The following is a 22,133-nucleotide window of genomic DNA, read 5'->3' on the forward strand; positions in this document are numbered from 1 at the left end:
AATCTATTTCCGAACGGTGGTAAACCCGGCAATTCTTCGTGGAAAACATCGGGTATTCACAAACCACGGGCATAGATTCGGTTTCTTTTCGATTCCTTGTCATCGAGCACGACGCAAGGTACGCCGCACCCTTTTTTACATATTTCGGGCCAACATTGCGATATTACGGTGGCAACCCTTTAAGTCCGTAGACTCAACCCGAATTATCTCATTATTCGCGCACCTCAAATCGATAGTCTTGCTTTTGCAATTTACAACCGCATCGTGCATGGTCAACCAATCCAAACCAAGAATAACGTCGAATTCATCGAACGGCAAAAGCATCAAGTCCGCCGGAAAACAAGAACCTCGGAACACTAGGGACTTTTCTTGCACACTTTGTTGACAAGCACGTAATGACCCAAGGGTTTGACACCGAATTACAAACTCGAAGAGACTCAATAGGCAAAGTCTTCTTTGGATGCTAAGGTTTCACATATATAAGAATGAGTAGAACCAGGTCAATCAAAGCAATCACATTAGTATTGAAAAGAGTGAAAGTACCGGTAATGACATCCGGAGAGGCAAAGCATCCTCGGCGTGCGGCGTATGGCATAAGTCCTAGCAGAGCACGAGCCTCGGATCGATGGTAGCATCTCTAGATCCTCTCGACCGCCACCGACATTGCCCATATTTCTAGGTGGCCTACCTCGGCGATGGTAGCACCCGGGTTTCCACTTTGACTTACATTTTGTTCAAGCATCCTCGGGCAATCCTTCATAAAGTGGTCGGCTGATCCACACTTATAGCAGAGCGATCACGGAACCAACAGTTCCCGAATGCCATTTGCCACAATGCGACACTCGCCCTCTCTCGGCGATCATTTCCACCATCTGGCGATCAAGTGACTCGTGTGGTCACGGGGTCGATCGCGTCCTCGTCTAGAAAAGCCCAAGCGCCTCTAGACCGGCTCACATCATCTCGAAATCTCTTCGATGCTGTTGAAGAGACTTTCCGAGGACCTCTTCGAATTCTCCGGTTCCCACATCGCTTTTTGTTTCTCCTTTCTAAGCTCTTGACTTTACAAGCTCGCTCAACAAGTACTACGAACTCTCGTATTTCGAGAATGCCAACAAACATCCTTATATCATCATCCAGCCCATCCTCGAAGCATTTACACATAATAGCTTGGACGAAATGCATTCTCGCGTCTGGCTAAGCCTCACAAATTTTCGTCAGAGTGATGAATCGACATAGAACCTTGCTTAAGATCAAGAAATTCCTTCACTTTTGGTCGATGAATCTCGATCGGTGATATACTTTTTTGAACTCGGTTTGAAAGAATTCCCAAGTCACTTGCTCTCTAGGCACCACAGAAGTCAGAGTACTCCACCAATAGTAGGCGGAATCGCGTAGCAAGGAGATGGTACATTTTAGGCACTCATCGGGTGTACAAGATAGCTCATCGAGCACCCGGATAGTGTTGTCCAACCAAAATTCAGCTCGCTCGGCATCATCATCATCCGTAGCTTTGAATTCAGTGGCCCTATGTTTTCGAATCCTATCGACTGGGGGCTTACTTGACCTTATTTGGTCAGTTACCGGAGGTATTGTAGGTCTTGGGGTTGCATTTGTCGGGAATGGAGGTTGTGGAACAGTAGTGTTAGTTCGAATGTATTGGTTAAACCATTCATTCATCACACTATAAAAGGCTTGCCTAGCCTCATCATTCGGATTGTTGGCCATAGGTTGAGAGTCCACGGCCGCTGTCCCTTGCACGGAGCAGCGCCACACTCTCCACATCATCAGCTATCACTCGGTTGGGATCGGGATCCATTACTATAAACAACACAAAGTCAAATTGTCGAAATCACCACACTATCGATTCATCATTTAATGGCATGTATAGCTAGACCCCAAACACATCACGGTAGTCCTAGAATCGACTAAACCGTGGCTCGATACCAATAAAATTGTAACACCCGAACCCGAGACCATCGCCGTGTCGAACACGAGGGTTAACAAGCCAAATCCACATGTTTAGCCCATCAATTTGACATTTCCAGTCAGGCTGGAAAACTGCGTCACTGTCGCCTTAAAATCATATCTCGAGTTTCAAAACTCGGAAACTGTTTTCATAAATTTTCCTGAATTTAGACTCATATATCCATCCATGGATTTATTTCTAGAATTTTGGTCGGGCCAATTGGTACAGTTTATTAGTTAAAGTCACCCATGTTACAGAGATCGACTGCTCTGACCTTTGTTCGTTACAACTTGAATATCTCTCTGTAAAGGGCTTTAATACTGGTTCCGTTTGTTTCTAATGAAACTAGACTCAAAATGGAATCTGTACATATAAGGCATGACTCCTGATTCTTTCTGGATAATTTATAGTAAATTTTTAAAGTTGCAATAGGGGACCCAGAAACCGTTCTGGCCCTGTCTCACAATAGCATTAATATCTCTTAACATGTAACTCCTATGACCGTTTCATTTCTTCCATATGAAAGTAGACTCATCAAGGTTCATTTACATAACTTATTCACTATTTAATACCATTCCTACAAATTTTGGTGATTTTTCAAAACCACTCCACTGCTGCTGCCAGCATCTGTTTTCAAGGTAGGTCTTATCTATTTGTAGTCTCCATGATCCAACTAGTCTTGCCATACATAGGTTCACCTATGACCATTTTAGCCATTCAATGGCTGATCATGTGACCAACGCTCCCATTTCCAATCCATAATTACATCATGAAACCATATATATATATATATACAAATCACAAATGGTCCAAGTTCGTACTTGACTTCTACGAGCCATTTTCGCATGGCCGTACACATATACATCACAACACAATTGAACCGACAAGGGTAGTCCTATACATGCCATTTCAAAGTTCAACCAAAATTATACCAAAATGAAGGCTTTGATAGTGTAGATGACTTGACTTTAATGATCCCGAATCCGATTGCTATCGAGCAAAATCTATAAAACAGAGAGCCAAAGCAACGGGTAAGCATTTTTATGCTTAGTAAGTCTCAAGGAATAAAATCAGCTTTAATTAAAGCAATACATTCACATAGCCAAATGCATCATTTCATTAATACACATTCACATAATCATTCTTACTTCACACTTCATCATTATATACTTTCACAAGGTATCAACCACTTCAATAGTTGATATTCGTTAGTCGATTGAGCGAATGTTGCTCAAACATGTCGACTTTTCCAATGCACATATAAACATACCTTATTCTTTGGGCTTTTCAAGCGTACTAATTGAATTTATTACAGCAACCAACACTCACCTCCAGCCCAAGCTTCTTGAATACAACCGGATATAACCACGTGCACGAATGCCTTCTTGGTCTTAGCCCGAGATAGAACGACTTGCACGAATGCCTTGGTCTTAGCCGGATGTAGCCGCTAGCACAATTGCCTTGGTCTTAACCGGATATAATTTCCAGCATAAATGTCTTCGGGACTTAGCCCGGATATCATTCAATTGCTCATGCACACATACATCAATAATCATTAGACATTCATGTTTCATTTTCGTTACTAAGGCTCAAACACAAAGGTAATCACTAGCATAATCGCCTTGGGACTTAGCCCGAGTATCATTCAAATACTCATACACACATAAATCGATAATCATTACACATCCATATTTCATTTCACATAATTCAAGTAGGGTCACTTCTTGAGGACTTACCTCGGATGTTGTCGAACGGCTTTTACGGCTATTCGATCACTTTTTCCTTCCCCTTGTCCAATTGTGGCCCTCTAAGCTCTTGAGCTAATTCAAACAAATTTAATTTATTAAAACCTCATTATGCTAGCTTATGGCCGAATATGACAAGGAGTTTAAATGGTCATATGGCCACCCTTTAGCTTGAATACACAATGGTCATGCACATTTTATACTACATCAAGCAATTCAATACAATTCATTCAAGCATCAAGGAAAAGCTAAGGCCATCAATAGGCTACCTAAGGCCGAATATACATGTCCAATTTGAGGCCAATTATCCACTTAATACCACACAAAAAAAACAGCATGCATTTTACTAGTTAATGTTTTACATATTGTGGCTCAATACTTATAATATAGCATCAAGCACTCATATGGCCGATTATACTTGCAATTTCACAAACATTCTTCAACATTTTCTTCTTTAAACAAACATATTCATCACTTACTTCATAACCAAAACATCATGTGCAAACATATATATACATATATGTGCATGGCCGAATTTCAAGGTGCCCATAGCCATCCAAAACACAAATTTTAACTATCATGCAAGAAGCATGAACCATGCTCATGAATGCATCATGGCCGAATACATCACAATCATGCCCTTTCAACTTCAATCATGGTTAAACAAAAAGAAAACTCAAAGTCTTACTCAAGATGGCTACAAAGAAATTTCAAGAGTAGACAATCCATCTTTGCATGCATCATCATCAAGCTTCACACTTAGCATGCAATGGCTTTATCACCATATTCACTTGGGCGAATTTCATTCCCATGACATAACAAAGATTTGAACCATGGGCTAACAAGAACATCAATCTAGCAACCAAAAACATGCATGAATCTCATGGCACAACCTCAAACATACCTTACTCTTGATGCAAGTATAGCCAACCTCTTCCTAATCCTCTTCCAAACCAAGTATGAAGCAAAACTCCTTCCTTATCCTTAGTATTTTCTACCAAAAGGAGAGTGAAAATAGATGAACAAAAATTTTTTTCTTTGTTTTGTTTCTCTCATGTATGGCACAAGGGGGGGGGGGAAAGCATCCACACTCATTTTTTTTTCATTTCTTTACCCATGCTCTTATTTTATTATTTCTAACATCCACCACTAGCAAAACATGTTTAAGACATGTTTTCTTTTGCCCATCTTCATCACCATGGCTGGCCACTTCCTTCTCTTTGGGTAAATTGACATGCAAAACCATTCTTTTGCATGCATATACTATTAGACCATTGAAGATTGGCCTATCACCTTTCAACAATGTTTCATATAAGTCCATCTTAATAAATTCACATAGAAATGATCAAATTAATGCATGCAACTTTCACACATGCATTTGCTAACATCATAAACATAGAATATAACTTTTAATTACTTATAAGACTCGGTTTAATGGTCCCGACACCACTTCCCGACTAGGGTCAAATTAGGGATGTCACAACTCTCCCCCACTTAAGAAATTTTCGTCCCCGAAAATCTTACCGGTAAATAGGTTTGGATATCGCTCTTTCATAGAGTTCTCGGTCTCCCAAGTAGCTTCTTCTATCCCGTGCTTGAGCTATAACACTTGCACTAGCGGAACCCGCTTGTTTCGCAACTCTTTCACTTCCGTGATAGGATACGAATCGGTTCTTCCTCATAACTCATATTAGCTTGAATTTCAATTTCTGATGGACTAATCACGTGCGATGGATCGGATCTATAGCGTCGAAGCATCGAAACATGAAAGACATCGTGAACCTTTTCGAGTTCAGGGGGCAAAATCAAACGATATGCCACTGGACCGACTCGCTCGGATATCTCATATGGCCCAATGAACCTCGGGCTCAACTTGCCCTTACGGTCGAATCTGAGTATCTTTTTCCAAGGCGATACCTTGAGAAACACTTTATCACCCACCTGATACTCGATATCCTTACGCTTCAGATCCGCGTACGACTTCTGACGATCGGAGGCTATCTTCAGACTTTCACGGATTACTTTCACTTTCTGTTCAGCATCTCTAATCAAATCCACCCCGAAAATCTTGCTTTCACCGAGCTCAGTCCAAAACAATGGTGTACGGCATTTACGACCGTACAAAGCCTCGTAGGGTGCCATCTTAATACTTGATTGAAAGCTGTTGTTGTAAGCGAATTCAATCAACGGCAAATACCGTTCCCATGAACCACTAAACTCGAGGACGCAACATCTCAACATATCCTCAAGTATCTGAATTATCCGCTCGGATTGACCATCGGTTTGGGGGTGAAAGGCGGTGCTGAAATGCAACTTGGTACCCAAAGCTTCTTGCAACTTTTTCCAAAATCGCGAGGTAAATCTCGGATCTCTATCCGACACGATGGAAATAGGCACCCCGTGTAATCTCACAACTGAGAACGTACAATTCGGCTAATTTGTCCATTGAAAATCCGTGACGTCACGGGGACAAAGTGAGCCGACTTAGTCAATCTATCTACCACGACCCAAACCGCATCCTTCTTTCTCGCTGACAATGGCAGTCCGGATACAAAGTCCATTGTGACTCGATCCCATTTCCACTCGGGTATCGTGATTGGCTGAAGTAATCCTGAAGGCACTTGATGTTCCGCTTTCACTTGTTGACATATTAAACATCTCGAAACAAAGTCGGAGATGTCTCGTTTCATACCATGCCACCAAAACCGACGTTTCAAATCGTTGTACATCTTCGTACTCCCCGGGTGGATTGCCATTCGGCTACAATGGGCTTCATTCAGAATTATCGAAATGAGTTCCGAATTCTTTGGAACACACAGACGACTTTTGAACCTCAAACAATCGTCATCATCGATTTGAAACTCTGAGTCCTTGTTCGGAACACACTCAAGCCGTTTTGCAGCCAACTCGTCGTCGACTTTCTGAGCTTCTCCAATTTGATGTATCAATAATGGTTTGGCTTTCAATTCAGCTACTAACACACTGTCGGATCGAACAGACAAGTGCACATTCATCGCTCAGAAGCGAATAATGATTTACGACTCAAGGCATCCGCAACCACATTCGCCTTTCCGGGTGATAGTCAATGACCAGCTCATAATCCTTTAACACTCGAGCCAACGTCTTTTTCGCAGATTTAAGTCTCTTTGGGTCATCAAATATTTGAGACTTTTGTGATCCGAGTACACATGGCACCTCTCACCAAATAAGTAATGTCGCCAAATCTTTAAGGTGAATACGATGGCGGCCAATTCGAGATCATGGGTCGGATAATTTTTCTCATGTGGCTTTAATTGCCTCGACGCATAGGCCACAACTCGACCTTCTTGCATCAATACACAACCTAACCCAAGTAGGGAGGCGTCACTATACATGACAAACTCTTTGCCGGATTTGGGTTGCACTAGAATTGGGGCTTCAGTCAAATAAGTTTTCAGTTGATCGAAACTTTTCTGACATTTCTCCGTCCATTCGAACTTAACATCTTTTTTAAGTAGCTTCGTCATGGGTGTGGCTATCATCGAGAAACCTTTTACAAACCGTCGGTAGTAACCGGCGAGCCCCAAAAAGCTCCGAACCTCAGTAATATTTCTCGGAGGCTTCCAGTTAAGTATGGCTGAAATTTTGCTCGGGTCGACTCGAATACCCGATGCAGATACCACATGACCCAAGAAGCTAACCTCTCTTAACCAGAACTCACACTTGCTGAACTTAGCATATAATTGCTTATCCCGTAAAATTTGCAGCACTAACCTCAGGTGTTCAGCATGATCGGTCTCATTCCTTGAATAGTCCAAGATGTCATCAATGAACACGACTACGAATCGATCCAAATATGGTCTGAAGATCCGATTCATTAAATCCATAAATACCGCAGGGGCATTAGTAAGCCCAAACGGCATCACTAGGAACTCATAGTGACCATATCTCGTTCTGAAGGCGGTCTTGGGTACGTCCGAATCTCGGATTCGTAATTGATAATAGCCCGATCTCAAATCTATTTTCGAGAACACTGAGGCTCCCTTCAGTTGATCGAACAAGTCATCGATACGTGGTATCGGATATTTGTTCTTTATCGTCGCTTTATTAAGCTGACGATAGTCGATGCACAGCCTCATGGTTCCATCCTTCTTTTTCACAAACAACACTGGCGCACCTCAAGGCGAACAACTCGGGCGAGCAAAACCTCTATCCACCAATTCTTGCAACTGAGCTTTCAACTCCTTTAATTCCGTTGGTGCCATACGATACGGAGCTATCGAAATTGAGTGGTACCGGTACCAATTCGATGCCTAAATCTATTTCCGAGCGGTGGTAAACCCGCAATTCTTGTGGAAAACATCCGGTATTCACAAACCACGGGCATAGATTCGGGTTTCTTTTCGATTCCTTGTCATCGAAAGCACGACGCAAGGTACGCCGCACCCTTTTTTACATATTTCCGGGCCAACATTGCGATATTACGGTGGCAACCCTTTAAGTCCGTAGACTCAACCCGAATTATCTCATTATTCGCAAGACCTCAAATCGATAGTCTTGCTTTTGCAATTTACAACCGCATCGTGCATGGTCAACCAATCCAAACCAAGAATAACGTCGAATTCATCGAACGGCAAAAGCATCAAGTCCGCCGGAAAACAAGAACCTCGGAACACTAGGGGACTTTTCTTGCACACTTTGTTGACAAGCACGTAATGACCCAAGGGTTTGACACCGAATTACAAACTCGATGAGACTCAATAGGCAAAGTCTTCTTGGATGCTAAGGTTTCACATATATAAGAATGAGTAGAACCGGGGTCAATCAAAGCAATCACATTAGTATTGAAAAGAGTGAAAGTACCAGTAATGACATCCGGAGAGGCAAGATCCTCGGCGTGCGCGTATGGCATAAGTCCTAGCAGAGCACGAGCCTCGATCGATGGTAGCATCTCTAGATCCTCTCGACCGCCACCGACATTGCCCATATTTCTAGGTGGCCTACCTCGGCGGTGGTAGCACCGGGTTTCCACTTTGACTTACATTTTGTTCAAGCATCCTCGGGCAATCCTTCATAAAGTGGTCGGCTGATCCACACTTATAGCAGAGCGATCACGGAACCAACAGTTCCCGAATGCCATTTGCCACAATGCAGACACTCGCCCTCTCGGCGATCATTTCCACCATGGCGATCGAAGTGACTCGTGTGGTCACAGGGGTCGATCGCGTCCTCGTCTAGAAAAGCCAAGCGCCTCTAGACCGGCTCACATCATCTCGAAATCTCTTCGATGCTGTTGAAGAGACTTTCCGAGGACCTCTTCGAATTCTCCAGTTCCCACATCAGCTTTTTGTTTCTCCTTTCTAAGCTCTTGACTTTACAAGCTCGCTCAACAAGTACTACGAACTCTCGTATTTCGAGAATGCCAACAAACATCCTTATATCATCATCCAGCCCATCCTCGAAGCATTTACACATAATAGCTTCGGACGAAATGCATTCTCGCTGCGTCTGGCTAAGCCTCACAAATTTTCGTTCGTAGTCGAGAATCGACATAGAACCTTGCTTAAGATCAAGAAATTCCCTTCACTTTTGGTCGATGAATCTCGATGATATACTTTTTTGAACTCGGTTTGAAAGAATTCCCAAGTCACTTGCTCTCTAGGCACCACGAAGTCGAGTACTCCACCAATAGTAGGCGAATCGCGTAGCAAGGAGATGGTACATTTTAGGCACTCATCGGTGTACAAGATAGCTCATCGAGCACCGGATAGTGTTGTCCAACCAAAATTCAGCTCGCTTCGGCATCATCATCATCCGTAGCTTTGAATTCAGTGGCCCTATGTTTTGAATCCTATCGATTGGGGCTTACTTGACCTTATTTGGTCGATTCGGAGGTATTGTAGTCTTGGGGTTGCATTTGTCGGGAATGGAGGTTGTGGAACAGTAGTGTTAGTTCGAATGTATTGGTTAAACCATTCATTCATCACACTATAAAAGGCTTGCCTAGCCTCATCATTCGGATTGCTGGCCATAGGTTGAGAGTCCGCCATTGTCCCTTGCACGGAGCAAGCGCCACACTCTCCACATCATCAGCTATCACTCGGTTGGGATCGGGATCCATTACTATAAACAACACAAAGTCAAATTGTCGAAATCACCACACTATCGATTCATCATTTAATGGCATGTATAGCTAGACCCCAAACACATCACGGTAGTCCTAGAATCGACTAAACCGTGGCTCGATACCAATAAAATTGTAACACCCGAACCCGAGACCATCGCGGGTGTCGAACACGAGGGTTAACAAGCCAAATCCACATGTTTCGCCCATCAATTTGACATTTCCAGTCAGGCTGGAAAACTGCGTCACTGTCGCCTTTTAAAATCATATCTCGAGTTTCAAAACTCGGAAACTGTTTTCATAAATTTTCCTGAATTTAGACTCATATATCCATCCATGGATTTATTTCTAGAATTTTGGTCGGGCCAATTGGTACAGTTTATTAGTTAAAGTCACCCATGTTACAGAGATCGACTGCTCTAACCTTTGTTCGTTACAACTTGAATATCTCTCTGTAAAGGGCTTTAATACTGGTTCCGTTTGTTTCTAATGAAACTAGACTCAAAATGGAATCTGTACATATAAGGCATGACTCCTGATTCTTTCTGGATAATTTATAGTAAATTTTTAAAGTTGCAATAGGGGACCCAGAAACCGTTCTGGCCCTGTCTCACAATAGCATTAATATCTCTTAACATGTAACTCCTATGACCGTTTCATTTCTTCCATATGAAAGTAGACTCATCAAGGTTCATTTACATAACTTATTCACTATTTAATACCATTCCTACAAATTTTGGTGATTTTTCAAAACCACTCCACTGCTGCTGCCAGCATCTGTTTTCAAGGTAGGTCTTATCTATTTGTAGTCTCCATGATCCAACTAGTCTTGCCATACATAGGTTCACCTATGACCATTTTAGCCATTCCAATGGCTGATCATGTGACCAACGCTCCCATTTCCAATCCATAATTACATCATGAAACCATATATATATATATATACAAATCACAAATGGTCCAAGTTCAGTACTTGACTTCTACGAGCCATTTTCGCATGGCCGTACACATATACATCACAACACAATTGAACCGACAAGGGTAGTCCTATACATGCCATTTCAAAGTTCAACCAAAAATTATACCAAAATGAAGGCTTTGATAGTGTAGATGACTTGACTTTAATGATCCCGAATCCGATTGCTATCGAGCAAAATCTATAAACAGAGAGCCAAAGCAACGGGTAAGCATTTTTATGCTTAGTAAGTCTCAAGGAATAAAATCAGCTTTAATTAAAGCAATACATTCACATAGCCAAATGCATCATTTCATTAATACACATTCACATAATCATTCTTACTTCACACTTCATCATTATATACTTTCACAAGGTATCAACCACTTCAATAGTTGATATTCGTTAGTCGATTGAGCGAATGTTGCTCAAACATGTCGACTTTTCCAATGCACATATAAACATACCTTATTCTTTGGGCTTTTCAAGCGTACTAATTGAATTTATTACAGCAACCAACACTCACCTCCAGCCCAAGCTTCTTCGGAATACAACCGGATATAACCACGTGCACGAATGCCTTCGGGTCTTAGCCCAGATAGAACGACTTGCACGAATGCCTTGGTCTTAGCCGGATGTAGCCGCTAGCACAATTGCCTTGGTCTTAACCGGATATAATTTCCAGCATAAATGTCTTGGGACTTAGCCGGATATCATTCAATTGCTCATGCACACATACATCAATAATCATTAGACATTCATGTTTCATTTTCGTTACTAAGGCTCAAACACAAAGGTAATCACTAGCATAATCGCCGGGACTTAGCCCGAGTATCATTCAAATACTCATACACACATAAATCGATAATCATTACACATCCATATTTCATTTCACATAATTCAAGTAGGGTCACTTCTTGAGGACTTACCTCGGATGTTGTCGAAGCGGCTTTTACGGCTATTCGATCACTTTTTCCTTCCCTTGTCCAATTGTGGCCTCTAAGCTCTTGAGCTAATTCAAACAAATTTAATTTATTAAAACCTCATTATGCTAGCTTATGGCCGAATATGACAAGGAGTTTAAATGGTCATATGGCCACCCTTTAGCTTGAATACACAATGGTCATGCACATTTTATACTACATCAAGCAATTCAATACAATTCATTCAAGCATCAAGGAAAAGCTAAGGCCATCAATAGGCTACCTAAGGCCGAATATACATGTCCAATTTGAGGCCAATTATCCACTTAATACCACACAAAAAAACAGCATGCATTTTACTAGTTAATGTTTTACATATTGTGGCTCAATACTTATAATATAGCATCAAGCACTCATATGGCCGATTATACTTGCAATTTCACAAACATTCTTCAACATTTTCTTCTTTAAACAAACATATTCATCACTTACTTCATAACCAAAACATCATGTGCAAACATATATATACATATATGTGCATGGTCAATTTCAAGGTGCCCATAGCCATCCAAAACACAAATTTTAACTATCATGCAAGAAGCATGAACCATGCTCATGAATGCATCATGGCCGAATACATCACAATCATGCCCTTTCAACTTCAATCATGGTTAAACAAAAAGAAAACTCAAAGTCTTACTCAAGATGGCTACAAAGAAATTTCAAGAGTAGACAATCCATCTTTGCATGCATCATCATCAAGCTTCACACTTAGCATGCAATGGCTTTATCACCATATTCACTTGGGCCGAATTTCATTCCCATGACATAACAAAGATTTGAACCATGGGCTAACAAGAACATCAATCTAGCAACCAAAAACATGCATGAATCTCATGGCACAACCTCAAACATACCTTACTCTTGATGCAAGTATAGCCAACCTCTTCCTAATCCTCTTCCAAACCAAGTATGAAGCAAAACTCCTTCCTTATCCTTAGTATTTTCGGCCAAAAGGAGAGTGAAAATAGATGAACAAAAATTTTTTTTTCTTTGTTTTTGTTTCTCTCATGTACGGCACAAGGGGGGGGGAAAGCATCCACACTCTTTTTTTTTTTTCATTTCTTTACCCATGCTCTTATTTTATTATTTCTAACATCCACCACTAGCAAAACATGTTTAAGACATGTTTTCTTTTGCCCATCTTCATCACCATGGCCGGCCACTTCCTTCTCTTTGGGTAAATTGACATGCAAAACCATTCTTTTGCATGCATATACTATTAGACCATTGAAGATTGGCCTATCACCTTTCAACAATGTTTCATATAAGTCCATCTTAATAAATTCACATAGAAATGATCAAATTAATGCATGCAACTTTCACACATGCATTTGCTAACATCATAAACATAGAATATAACTTTTAATTACTTATAAGACTCGGTTTAATGGTCCCGACACCACTTCCCGACTAGGGTCAAATTAGGGATGTCACAATACACTTTCAATATGGCTCAACCAAGACCAAGCATATATATATAATATAGCCAAATTCATTCATATCACATCTGAATTCAACAACCAACCTTATTATACGATCACGTAACACGATTTATAATCATCCATAGCACACGACATAATAATAAAAATGAACTCAAACCATAAATAAAACCAAAACTGAATTCTAGCATAAAAAATAAGCCATTTTTGCATGGCCTTTATACAAAACCAAAGTTCATTATTTCAAAACACATTCTAGCCTATACGTGCCATAGTTCCAAAATGCAACTTATAAAATACCAAAAGCGGTTGATAGTGTGATAAACTTTGCTGATGATCCCCGAGCTTGTAACTTGAATCCAAAATCTATAAAACAGAGTAAACATGAATACACAGAGTAAGCTATCATAGCTTAGTAAGTCATAAGCAAATAAACAACCCAATGATATATTCAACTTATTTTAAGCTAATCCAAATTTCATTTTCATTATCAAGCTTAACCTCTAACCTACAAATGAGATAAATAATACATCTTCATACACAAATTCTACCTAGGCCGAATACTCTCTTAATCAATTTGACCTAATATCATTCAACTTTCCAAGCCAAAATGACTTAACATAATCAAACACACACTTACACATTTATATAAGCTCAAGAACCATAATCTAACATCATGTACATATACCACTTATATGGCTGAATATTCATGCTCACATATATACACATATCCAAGAATCAATTCTACAATATTCATACCATTTATTTACAAGGCCGAATACACTTACCAAATTCTCATATAATCTTCATTTGTATCACGCATAATTAGTAACAAATATCAAGTTACTTATTTACGTTATCTCAAGTAAACAACAAGCTAACTCATACCTGATCATTTAGCTCGTTTTACACATCCATTCATGATTTTCTTTTGCCCGATGAACCATTCAAAATTGGATAGGACACTCGGATAATCACACATATCGTACAATGCCAACGTCCCAGACGTGGTCTCACATGTAATCACATATCGATGCCACTGTCCCAAACAGAGTCCTACTCGCACACATATATCGATGTCACATATCGATGCCATGGTCTTACTCACACACATATATTAGAATCCTATGTCATGACATATGTATACTAACTATTCCTAAGGTTCATACAAGGCCTTCGGACGTCGTAACTCGGTCGAAACCAATTCAGAAACATAGTAATCAAGCTTATTCACATTCGACTTTAGTATAAATAAAATTATATATTTCATTTCAGCATACATATACCTTGCATTTAATTAAAACTAAGTGTGTCTATTTGCTTATAAGCTTATCTCGAACGATACAAAACGGAACAGGCAGCTAGTCGACAACTTTCGTTTTCTCCCGATCCAAATCTAATTTCTTTAGTTCTTGATCTAAACATATTCAAATTAAGCTCATTCAAACATATTTTCATTCAATTTAGTCCAAAAACACAGAAATGGGCAAATTACCATTTTACCCCTAACATTTACACTTTTTACAATTTAGTCCTTATTGTACAAAACACAAAATATACAAAATTTCAATATACCCATGTTGGGCCGAAATTTTCCCATACTAATACAAGTCCATATATTTCATTTATTTCACATTTTAGTCCTTCAAATTATTATTTTTTCAATTTTAGTCCTAATTACTCAAAATCATTAAAAACTCCGATACAAAACATGTTAATCTAAAACATATCTTTCATATTTCATCATGAAACAACATAAATCACAAGCTCACAACAATGGCATAACTCAAAATATTCACCAAAATAAAAAATTTAAGCATGGGTTTTGTAGTACTCGAAGTAATGATCTCAAAAACGTAAAAATTATCAAGAATCGACTAAGAACAAACCTTAAATCGAGGTTGGAAGGATGGCGAACCTAGGTTTTATCTTTTCTTTCTTTAGTTTCTTATTTTCGGTGGATGAACAAATGAAATAAAATATGAATATGTTAACTTGTTTTAATTTAACCTTTATAATTTAATAAAAATCATTACTTTCCTTAGCCATTACCGTCCATCTATATTAATAATGGCATAATTACAACTTTAAGGCTTCAATTTAAGAAGCCACTAACAATTCAACCCCTTTTAGAAATAACTGCTAAATTTCCATTTTACGTGATTAAGTCCTTATATTTAATCGGACACTCAAACGATAAAATTAAATCATTAAAATTTCGCAAATATAAATTCACACAAAATAAAAACAGAAAATAATTTTAAAATAATTTTCTAACTCAGATTTGTGTCCCAAAACCACCGTTCTGATTAGGGTCTAAATCAGGCTGTTACATCAGGCGTGCACGACAATTCATTAAATACTCTAATGATATTCTCCAACCAAAACTCTACTCTCTCTGGGTCATCATCTATTTTGGCCCGAAATTCCTCGGCCCCTTGCTTCTGAATCTTGTCTAACGGAGGCTTCTCCCTCCTAAACATGTCCGCTCCTTGCGAAGCTGCAGGGGCATACTGAGCAATAGGAGGAGGTGTGAGAGGTGGAATGTTTGGATTCACACGAACAAACTTCGTGTACCAAGCATCCATCATTCGAAGATATGCTTCTCTAGCCCCTCCACCTTGGCCCATAGTCACAGGCTCAATCTTGACTGACGCGGTCCCTTCAGCGGGAGCCGGTGCGTTACTCTCCACGTCATCTATTGTAGCTCTATCAGGATCCATTTACTATATGAAGGTACAATTTATAATCGTCAAGAGTCGCCACACTATCAATATACAGTTATGGCATGTATAGCTAGTTTCGTACTCATGCTAGGTTAGTTCTAGAACTGACTAAATCATATCTTTGATACCACTAAATGTAACACCCCATACCCGTATCCTATGCCCGGACGAAATAAGAGGCGTTACCTAACTTAAACTCGTGCTTACGACCAATTCTGAGTCTCCAAAACATGGACAACTTTAAAACTTTCTCAAGCTTATCAACACATCCTTAATATGGGCCTACGAGGCCCAAAACACATATCGAAAATCATTCAGAACCAAATGGGATTCTTTAGTCAACTTTAGAAAAATGACACTTGACACAGGGGCACACGCCCGTGTAGGAAGGGAAACACACCCGTATGACCAAATCAACATGGTTGTTCTGTTGGCTCGTGTGACCCATACAGCCTAAGCAATATAGGGACATGCCCGTGTCCCTCACCCTTGTGTAATTAATTCTAAATTCACTCCTATAGGGGTTTTCACATAGCCTGGCACAGGCCTATGTGCAAAAACCTGGACATTCTGTTTCTAACGTCAGCAATTCTTAAGGGTCACACGGCCAAGGTACATACCCGTGTGCTAGGCCGTGCCCTTCACACGGCTGGGACACACGGTCGTGTCTCTATCCGTGCGTTTACTATCATGCATACTGACTTGCAAACTTTACATACAGGGAACACATGACCGGACAACATGCCCATGGGGTTGGCCATGTGTCACACATGACCTAGACACACGCCCGTGTGCCTACCCGTGTGGACAAAATAAGGCTATTTACCAAGCCTCTTTGCCACCCTTACTTACATAACCTGCATAAGATCACTCTATACCAATACAATGGCACATCATATGGTTAATTCAACTACAATAGAGAACATTTCAATTGTACAAATTTACTCATCCATAAAAAGTAACATCCACTACACAAAATCAAAATGAATATTGACCATTACCCATGGCCTTATCCAAAATGAAAGGATTTAACCCAAGCCACACGTTTGGATAATTTCTCAAGGACACAAAACAATAAAGTCTAAACCATATACATGTCATACTCAAAAACAAGAAGTCTAACTATATTGAGTGCTTCAGATGATAGTGTGATCGTAGCCTCCAACGTCTATTGAATCCTCGAACTACTTCAGCGTCACTATTAGAAAATGGGAAAAAAGAGGAAGTAAGCATATAGCGTAGTAAGTTGCACATAAATAAATATACGACAACAATTTTACCATTCATCAACATGCTCATCAAACAAAAATGGGCATAAGCACACCTTACTCATCACTATCCATATAAATCTCATAGCATATATCGAGCTCATATCTCAAGCATGTCAAATATGTACCTGCACCACTCACAACATGGTTTGTAACGCCCCCATGCCCGAAACCGTCACCGGAGTCAAGCTTGAGGTGTTACTAAACTTATCTTACCTTTTAAACAACTCTAAACTACTTATTTTAATTTTTGGAATAAACTATTTTTCTGCATCATAGTTGCTTAAAAATTCATTTCTAGAGTTTTAAAACTCGAAATTAAGATCTGTAATTTTTTCCTGAAACTAGACTCATATATATAACTACTTATTTTTTTCTAGAATTTTTTACTTAGCTAATTAGTACAGTTTATTAGTTAAAGTTACCCCTATTTCAGAATTCGACTGCACTAACCTCTACTTACTACGAACCACATTTCTCCCAGTACAAAATTCATATGACTATACCGTTTCTTTATGTTAAAACTATATTCAATAAGGATTCTAACCATATAAAGTAAACCACCTAATTATTTGTTTACAATTTATGGTGAATTCCCAAAGTTGGAACAGGGAATCTAGAAATCGCTCTGGCCCTATTTCACCAAAACTCAGATATCTTATAAAATACAAAACCTTTATCTGTTTTGCTTATTCCATATGGAAATAGACACAAGAGCTTTAATTTCATATATTATTCACCATCAAATAATGTCTCTATAATTTGTTTTGTGATTTTTCAAAGTCACGTTATTTCTGATACTTGAATCCGTTTTTAAGTTACTTTCACATTTTTCATAGTTTTCATGTGATAGTTACTACTTAATCATACATACTATTAAACATGTATATCATCTGCCATTCTATTATCTAATCACTAGCAAGTATTTACACATCATTCATTGATCATATCATATCTAAAGAAACCAAGTTCCTATACATGCCACACACAAAACGAAACGTCTAACTATACCAATGTGATTTCTTCGATAGTGTGATCGGGTCTCCGACGTTTCCTTCGATCCTCGAGTGGCTTGATAAAAACTATAAGAAAAATAAAATAAAGAGAGTGAGCACTAGGCTTAGTAAGCTTACAAGCAAATAAATTATAACATTCAACATAATGAATAATTATACATAATGTCACCTAGCCTCATAAACTTTCTTTACTTCTCATTTTCTACCTTCTTCTTTACTCACTTACCTTCTTTCTTACCTGACCTTGCACTATTCATAAATATAATCTACCTTCCCTTTTGCTGATAATTCACTGTAATTTAACGTGTAAAATGACCCGTTGAACCACTCGGAATACTAAGGATACTAGGGTCGTTCCTGTCTATCAATATCCAGCCAATGCCATGTCTTCGACATGGACTTACATGAATTATTCCTGTCTCCAACGCTATATATATATCTAATATGGGCTTATATGGCTCGTTCCTGTCTCCAAAGCCATATATCTGATATGGAATTACATGGCTCATTTATGTCCTGTCCTGTCCTGTCAACCCCAATATCCTAACATTCCTAAGGTTCAAACGGGGCTTTCTAATGCTTTTTCTTTGTCACTTCGCCTTTAATTCGACTTTAAATATTCTCAAAAAAATAAGTATATAAATGATGGAAATTGACAATAATAATGTAAAATAAAAGAATATTGCATTTATTTACTGTAAACTTATCTCGATACAAAATGTGACTAAACTTTACAATTTAGTCTTTTACTTTTTCTTTTCTACGATCTACTCCCGAATTTCGCTCTTCTTGATCTATAATAGCAAATTTAACTTATTTCATATTCACATTTATCAAAACAGTCCTTGACCCAAACTTTGGCAAAATTACATTTTTGCCCCTGAACTTTCACATATTTGCACTTTTTCCCCAAGGCTCGTAATTTAAACTTCATCCTATTTTCTTATGTTTTATGACACGCTGATCATTTTTCCCTTCTATGACAACATCAAATTCACACTCTAACATGTACTTATGACTATTAGGTATTTTTACCGATTAAGCCCTTTTACTCGTTTTCACTTAAAACTGAGTAGCACAAGTTGTCTAACATAATTTAAAACCTCATATTCTATCATAAAACATAAAAATAAACACTTTTCACCTATGGGTATTTTTCCAAACATGAACCGTAACTTAAATTATTGCTAGCATAAGCTTTATCGAGCTACCGGGACTCCGAAAACGTAAAGAACATTAAAAACGGGGCTTGGAATCACTTACTATGAAGCTTGAAAGCTTGAAACAAACCCTAGCTATGGAGAACCCTTGAAATTTCGTGCTAATGAAGAAGATGATGAATTTTGTGTTATTTTTCCCTTTTTATTTCATTTAATATCCAAATGACCAAAATGTCCTTCCTTATTAAACTTTCAAAAATTCCATCCATGTTCTATTTTGTCCATGAACTTAGAAATTGGTCAAATTTTATTTAAACCCTCCTAATTAATATTCCAAAGCAATTTCATACTAAAAACTTCTAGAATGAATGTTTTGCAAATTATTCGAGTTAGTCCCTAATCTCAACTTAAGCACTTTATGCATAGAATTTCATCACGACATTTTCGCACAATCATGCAATCATATCATGCACCTCAAAATAATAATAAAATAAATTTTTCTACCTCAAATTTCTGGTTTTGCAACCACTATTCCGTTTAGGCCCTATTTCGGGATGTTACATTTCTCCCCCCTTTAGGGATTTTCGTCCCCGAAAATCTTACCTGTGAAGAGATTTGGGTACTGTTTTCGTATAGCCTCTTCGGGTTCCCATGTAGCCTCGTCTACCCCATGTCTATTCCGTAGTAGTTTCACAAGTGCAATACTTTTGTTCATTAATTTCTTTACTTCTTGAGCTAGAATCTTTACCGGTTCTTCACCGTAAGTCATGTCTGGCTGAATCTCAACCTCTGTCTGAGAAATCACATGTAATGGATCTAAACGAAAACAACGTAGTATAGACACATGAAATACATTATGAATCTTCTCTAACTCAGTCGGCAAAGCTAACCGATATGCTAATGGTCCGACTCTCTCAATCACTTCAAACGGTCCAATAAAATGTGGACTTAGTTTGCCTTTCTTGCCAAATCTGAGAACTTTCTTCAACGGGGATACTTTCAAAACAACTTTGTCACCAACTTGATACTCAATCTCTTTTCTCTTCAAATCTGCATACGACTTTTGTCTGTCTGAGGCTGCTTTCAAGCAATCTCTGATGATTTTTACTTTCTCTTCTGTTTCCTTAACTAGATCAACCCCGTAAATCTGATTTTCCTTAAGCTCTGTCCAATACAAAGGTGTGCGACATTTACGTCCATACAAAGCTTCATAAGGTGCCATCTTCAAACTCGACTGATAACTATTATTGTAGGCAAACTCTACTAATGGTAAATATTTTTCCCAACTGCCTTGAAATTCTAGTACACAACATCTAAGCATATCTTCAAGTACCTGAATAACTCTCTCTAACTGACCGTCGGTTTGAGGATGGAAAGCTGTACTAAAACTCAACTTAGTGCCCAAAGCCTTCTGTAATTTCTTCGAAACCCGTCAAGTAAATCTTGGATCTCTATCTGAAACGATCGATAATGGTACACCGTGTAGTCTGACTATCTCTGAAATATACTACTCGGCCAACTTGTCAAGTGAATAATCCATACGAACTGGGATAAAATGAGCCGACTTCGTTAACTTATCAATCACAACCCATATTGCATCTTTTTTTCTTGGTGTCAACGGCAATCTTGTCCCAAAATCCATAGTAACTCGATCCCATTTCCACTCAGGGACTAGCACAGGCTGCAATAAACCTGAAGGTACCTGATGTTCGACCTTTACCTGCTGACAGATCAAGCATCTAGAAACAAACTCTGAAATGTCCATTTTCATTCCTACCCACCAGTACATTTTCTTCAAATCATTATACATCTTTGTACTACCTGGATGAATAGACAAAGAACTACTATGTGCTTCCTGTAAGATCTTTCGAATAAGCTCATCATTCTTTGGTACACATACCCTGTCTCAGAACATCAAACAGTCATCAGAACTGATCTGAAAATCTGACTCTATATCCAACCCACACTAATCTCTTTTGGCTAACAACTCTGTGACAGCCCTAAATTGACCCTAGTCGAAAAGTGGTTTCGGGACCACTAAACCGAGTCATAAAAATAATTAACTGTCATAGTTGATGCTCATTATATGTACATAGCATGTGTGAAAATTTCATGTTTGGATTTTGTTAATTGTAAGTGAATTTTATCAAATAGGACTTATGTGAGAAAATTTAGAAATGTGCTAGGCAAATGTAGGGTGGCCTATAAGTGCATGTTGTGAAAATGGTGGGTTTGCATGTCAATTTACCCAAATTTAAGCATGATGGCCGGCCATGCTATGGGTGGAAACACGTTGCAAACATGTTGGGTTAGTGGTTATGTTAGAAAGAATAAAAACAAAAGGAAAATATGATGAAAACAAAAGGAAAAAAAAAAGTGTCCATCCTTTCACATTTTCTTTGCTTGGCCGAACGTTCTAAGAAGAAGGGGGGGAAGAGCTTGAGAAAATCAGCCATGGGAGTTTGCTAGACTAAGGTATGTTTGATGTTGTCCATGAGATTCATGCATGTTTTAGTTGTTAGTTTGAGTTCTACTTAGCCCATGGTTTAAATCTTTGCTATGAGATGGAGATGATATTTGGCCATGGGTGTTGTCTTCTTGTTTGATGTTTGATGTTTGATGTTGTGGTGATGAGGCATGAAGATGAGTTAAGTTTCGGCTAAGGTAGGTTTGTGTTGATGTCATTTGCATGCTAAGTGTGAAGCTTTGTAATGATGCATGTGTATGGTACTCTTGATGTTGTGAATGGAAGTAAAGGAAAGGTAAAAG

The sequence above is a fragment of the Gossypium arboreum genome, chromosome 4 (genome assembly GCF_025698485.1).
Source record: "Gossypium arboreum isolate Shixiya-1 chromosome 4, ASM2569848v2, whole genome shotgun sequence".
In the NCBI taxonomy this organism is placed as follows: Eukaryota; Viridiplantae; Streptophyta; class Magnoliopsida; order Malvales; family Malvaceae; genus Gossypium; species Gossypium arboreum.